General features: G+C 36.9%; 1 non-coding gene across 1 annotated transcript; it reads left to right on the top strand.

Moving 5' to 3' along the window:
- Positions 1-501: 501 nt before the first annotated feature.
- LOC123254595 lies at positions 502-638 on the top strand. The gene has a single exon (XR_006506687.1). It is a non-coding gene; the product is annotated as a U8 small nucleolar RNA (small nucleolar RNA).
- Positions 639-5967: the final 5329 nt, after the last annotated feature.

Genomic DNA, 5967 nt, shown 5'->3' with positions numbered 1-5967 from the left:
TCTATGTAGAAATTGGTCAAAACTGTATTTACAATCTATTAAGAACAAATTTTATGTTCCATATTCTAGCTAGGACTTCTGCCCACTGATTGAGTGGTTCTCCAATTTAAGGTCACCTCCTCCAGAGAAATGAAGAATCACAAAATTTTAGAAATTAAAAGTTGGAAAAAGTCTTAGTCATAAAATCCAAAACTTATCTAAAAGAAATTTCCAGGGGGCAGCTGTGTGGCTCAGTGGAGTGAGACCCAGATCGGAGATAGGAGGTCCTGGGCTCAAATCTGACCTCAGATACTTCCTAGCTGTGAGACCCTGGGCAAGTCACTTAATGCCCATTGCCTAGTCCTTACCACTCTTCTGCCTTGGAACCAATACACAGTGTTGATTCCAAGATGGAAGGTAAGAGTTTTAAAAAATTAAAAACAACTTGAAAACAACTTGAAAGGTAAGAAGAGAGGGTCTATTTCATGAGGTGAAGAAGGGAATCAGAAGCAAAACTACAGATCGTCAGTACGGTACATCCTTACCTGTTGCTCCTTTTTGGAGAACAGTAAATGATGATTGGAGCCTGCATGACACGTGATTAGTGTCTCTGCAGCAACTTGGAGATGGCGACAAACTCCTTGTTGCTCCTTTCTGATTCGTACTGACGATACCCTTCCTTTTTGGGGGCAGCTGGGTAGCTCAGTGGATTGAGAGCCAGGCCTAGAGACAGGAGGTCCTAGGTTCAAATCCGGCCTCAGACACTTCCCAGCTGTGTGACCCTGGGCAAGTCACTTGACCCCCATTGCCTACCCTTACCAATCTTCCACCTATAAATCAATACACAGAAGTTAAGGGTTTAAAATTAAAAACAAAAAAACAAAAAAACAAAAAACAGAAGCAAAACTACACATAGAGGAATGCAAGTCACCCAACCCCCACCTAGTGTGTCAAGTTCCAAACCTGAACACAAGCCAACTTCAAGATCCCAGAACCCTACTTAAGCCAACAGCAGAGCAACCAACACCTGCCCTTGGAAGTCCCAAGCCCTGGCACAAACCTGGAGTGAGGCCCTAAGTCTATGATGCTGGGCCCATTCAAGTCTGCAGTGGAGACTCAACTCCCAGGGCAAAATAATTCACAGTGCTCTGAGCCCTGCAAGACATCAGCAGTGGAAGAGATTGAATAAACAATGGAAAATGGCTGCCAGAACTATCAACCCACAGGCCATCATACCACCTTGGAAGAACTGAAATTTGCAGAAATCCAGTAATAGAACTGAGGGTAGCAACAAGGAAAAACTGAAGTTTAAAATAATACATTCTTTAACCTGAAAACAGAGTCCACCTATATATAAAAGTAAAAGTAATAAAAGACTTAGAAAATTAGCAAATGGCAAAAGAAACACCTAACCATAGAAAATTTATATTAAGACAAAGAAACGCAAGGCACCGATTCAGTAGGGGACAGTGAGATCAAAGCAGAGCCACATGTAAACTTCAAAGAAAAATGAGGATTGGTCTCAGGCTCTGGAAATGCTCAAAAATGTATTCAAAAATCAAATAAGAGAAGCAGAAGAAAATGGGGAAAAGAAATGAAAGAAAGGCAAAAAGAGAAACATAAAGCCAGTTTAAAAAGAAGAAATAGTCAAATGGAAAAAGAAGCACAAAAATATAATGAAGAAAAGAGTTTCCTAAAAAGTAGAATTTACCAAAAGGAAGTTCAAAAGTCATAGAAGAAAATCATTCTTTAAAAATTAGAACTGGGCAAATAGAAGCTAACTCCTTCATAAGACATCAAGAAAAAATAAATCAAAATGAACTATCTCATTAAAGAAACAACTTAACTGGAAAATAGATCCAGGAGAGAACCATCTAAGAATTATTGGACTATCTTAAAGTCATGCCAGAAAAAGCCTAGACATCATACAAGAAATTATAAAAGAAAACTGCTTTGATATTCTTGAACAAGAGGACAAAATAGAAATTGAAAGAATCCATAGATCAGTTCTTGCAATAAATATCCAAATAACAACTCCCAGGAATATTATAGCCAAATTCAAGTGCTTGTAGGCCAAGTAGAAAATGTTGCAAGTAGCCAGAAAGAATAATTCAAATATCATGAAGCCACAGTCAGGATTACACAGAATTTAGCACTTTATACATGAAAGGATCAGACAACTTGGATAATCATTCCAGAAGGCAAAGGAACTAGATTTATAACAAGAATCACCTACACATTGAAACTTTCTATTTTCTTTCAGGGTGGAAATGATAATTTAATAAAATAGATTTCTAAGCATTCCTGACCAAAAGACCAGACTAAAACAGAAATTCTAATGTCCAAATAAAAGATTCAGGAGAAGCATTAAAAGGAAGCATATATGGGCAGAGGATGTGGGAAACTGTTTAGGATGACAAGTAAAAAAAAAATCAAGGGGTTAAAAAAAGAGAATTGCACTGAGAGAGGAGGGAAGAGAGAGGTAAAATAAGGTAAATTATATCATCTAATTAGGTACAAAAGAACTATTACAGTGGAGGGCAAGATGAGGGTGGGGAATTAAGTGAAGAATGATGTGTTTCAATCTGCATTCAGACTCCATATTCTCCTTCTATAGCAATGGATATTCCTTTTCATCATGAGTCCCTTGAAATTGTCCTGCATCCTTGCCTTGTGGATAATAGTTAAGTCATTCATAGTTGATCATCATATATTGTTATTGTTTCTATTTACAACTCCCTTCACTTTGCATCACTTCAAACATCTTTCCAGTGTTTGTGTATGGGTTTGTGTGTGATCCTTGTTTGTCATTTCTTATGGCACAATAAAATTCCATTACAATCAGATACTACAACTTGTTCAGCCATTTCCCAAGTAATGTACATCCATTCAGTTTCCAGTTCTTTGCCACCACAAAATTGCTGAAATAAAAATATTTTAGAATATATAATTTCTTTTCTTTTTGCTTTGATCACTTCAGGAAGTAAACTTAATAGTGGCATTAGTGGGTCAGAAGGTATACACAGTTTTGTAACTCATTAAGTATGATTCTAAATTGCTCTCCAAAATAGTTGGATCAGTTCCAGTTCCACCAACAATGTATCAGTGTCCCAATTTTTCCACATCCCCTCCAACATTCATCATTTTACCCTTTTATCAGTTTAGCCAGTCTGAGAGATGTGAGATGATATGTCAGAATGGTTTTGACTTGCATTTCTCTAATTAGCAATGATTTAGAAATTTTTCCATGTTCTTATCACTGTTTATTCATATCTTCTGACTATCAGCTCAAGAGAATGATTCATATTCTTATATATTTTACAAAGTTTTCTACATATTTTAGATAGGAGATCTCAATCTAAGAAATTGTTTTGCTGCTCTTTTCAGAGCTAGTTCTGGAGGTCTACAGGTTTGGGGTGTTACTAAGGTGGAACAATTCAAGGAGAGCTGCGGTCACTGCTCCTCTGGCATGTAATCTGGTCTTAGCACACGTTTGTCCTAACATGTTGTTGCATGATGACACAGATATGACACATGATGACACAGATATTGAGTGTTATCATATACTGTGGATGTTTTATTGCGTCATTGCATGATAGGGTGTGGTTGTGTGCAGTTGTGTGACACAAACATGTCACTGAAGAACATTCCATGACACAGGTATGTTGTTGTCATCACATGAGACCAGCATGTCAGCATATAATGAAGGTGAGGTATGGTGTCACTACATGTACAGCCACGCTGCCACATAAAAAGGGTGCTATTTTACAACATCATATGTACATATTATTACATTACATAGTATGCTGTTATGTCATTTTGTGACATTGTGTATGTTTGGTAACACATGTTGTATGATGTCATGACACAGAGGGGCCATTGCAACTGTCATTGCATGACATATGTATGTTGTGTCATGCATGTGCGCTGGTGTATGCCACCACATGTCATGTGACATGGGTTGTTGAGTATTGTTACATGGCATGTTTATGTTGGTTTGTGCTAAGTCCATGTTATCACATGGGACATGCATTCCATTGCATGTTATGGATATATTAATGTCTGTCATCACATGATATCTTATTTTGATGTATGTCATTGTGCAAGCGTGATGTTGCATAACACAAATGTCACCATATATTGTGAGTGTGTCCTCATAAGTCATCTCATGATTCAGGATTGCTTTTACATGTCATCATATGGCAAGGATTGTTGCCGTGTGTCATAGCATGGTATAGACATGTGATTACACCAGAAGACACACGCATCATTATCTTCTCACATGATGATGCATGTAATCACACAACACATCCATGTTGTTATATGACACTGGTGTGCTGTCATATAACATGTGTGTGCTGTTACATGCCCTTGAATTGTTTTTCATCCTGTGTGCCATCAAATAACATCATATGTGATCCACGTTCAAATTTATAATAGCATAAACCTGGAGCAGATAGTTAATACATTGAATGAGAGCCTTGGAATTTTTTTTAAATCTCAGTATATTCGAATTTTTCCTGAATGAACTCAAATTCAGCACATCTTTGTTAAGTACCCTACAGACTGCACCTGGTGCTGAGAATACACATCCAAAAAGCAAAAATAATCTCTAAGCATCAGCTAACTGAAGTTATAACATGCAGACAGTAAAGGCAAAGGACTTGCAGGAAAGAGCCAGAACCGGTAACTGGGGAACCAGAAAAGTCTATGTGAGCTTAGCCTGGAAGAAAATGGGATTTCCAGCATGGATGTAGCAAATAAAATGTTGGTTTCACGCAGAAGTTAATAATCCAACTTAGTGTGAATGTGAAGTAAGTCTGAAAAGAAAGGCAGGAGCCAGTTTGCAAAGGGCTTTAAATGCCCTAATAATCTAAAAATGAGATTATATTATACTTTGAGGGTTGTACAGAGCATACATTGTAGAGGATATAGACCTATATATAGATATAGATATTATATATATATATATTATATATCTAGATATAGATATAGATATTGTAGAGGATATAGACCTATATATAGGAGAGTAAATAGAAAGCTATTGGTCCAGATGAGAGGGGATGAGGGCCTGAACTAAGGGAGTAACCATCGGAAAGAAAAGAAGGGTAGAGCTCAGAATGATATTTTGCAGATAATCATTGAGTCAAGTATAATTCCAAGATGGCAAACATGAGTGACTAGAATTATGGTGGTGACTTCCACAAAAATAAGTGCTTTTTTTCCAAATAGATCTTCCATCTTATTGATGTGATTACACCCTCTAGTAATCCAAATTACAACCCATCCAACCCTGCCCAACTTGTAAAACTCTTGCCCTTGGCTTTCCATAAGGAAGGCTCTACCTAAAGTGCTAGAAGACTTCTGACTTTTCACTGTGTACTCCATTGGTATTTCAAGGACATCAAGGGAGTATACAAACTGTCATTCTCTGTGCCCAATGGGACCAGTCCATCCTCTTTTTTGTATATGAGAATAATATTAATCGATGTTTATGTGGTGCTTTTAAGTTTGTCTTAGATTTGCTATCTTATTAGAGTCTTATAACAACTTTATTAAATACTACTGGCATTCCTTTACTGAGGTTGTGACTTGCCTATAAGCTATACAGCTAGTAAGTGGCACTCCAGTCAGGATTTGAATCTAGAGCTTTCTAAAATAAATTTCATACTCTGCATTGCACGAAATAGTATCTCCTTGGATTCCCTTTTCAAGACTCTTAGCATAAATTGTGTTCTGAATTTCTAGTACCTTCAACAATGGAAAAAACTAAGCATCTCCATTTCTATCATAAGATTTCATCACCCCAAACTTCTATTTTCCCATGAGATTAACTGAAGGCTTTCCCTATATTAAAGAGATAAAACAATGTTCTTTTTCTATATAGCTATCATCTCATACTTTGAATATATTCTGTATCTTTAGAAACCTTTTTTGGACCAGTAATGGCCATAAAACCCTTAGAACAACAAAAGAGAGAATGCTCCT

The sequence above is a fragment of the Gracilinanus agilis genome, unplaced genomic scaffold (assembly GCF_016433145.1).
Source record: "Gracilinanus agilis isolate LMUSP501 unplaced genomic scaffold, AgileGrace unplaced_scaffold25697, whole genome shotgun sequence".
Classification (NCBI taxonomy): Eukaryota; Metazoa; Chordata; class Mammalia; order Didelphimorphia; family Didelphidae; genus Gracilinanus; species Gracilinanus agilis.
This window is presented reverse-complemented; position numbering and strand designations above follow the sequence as displayed.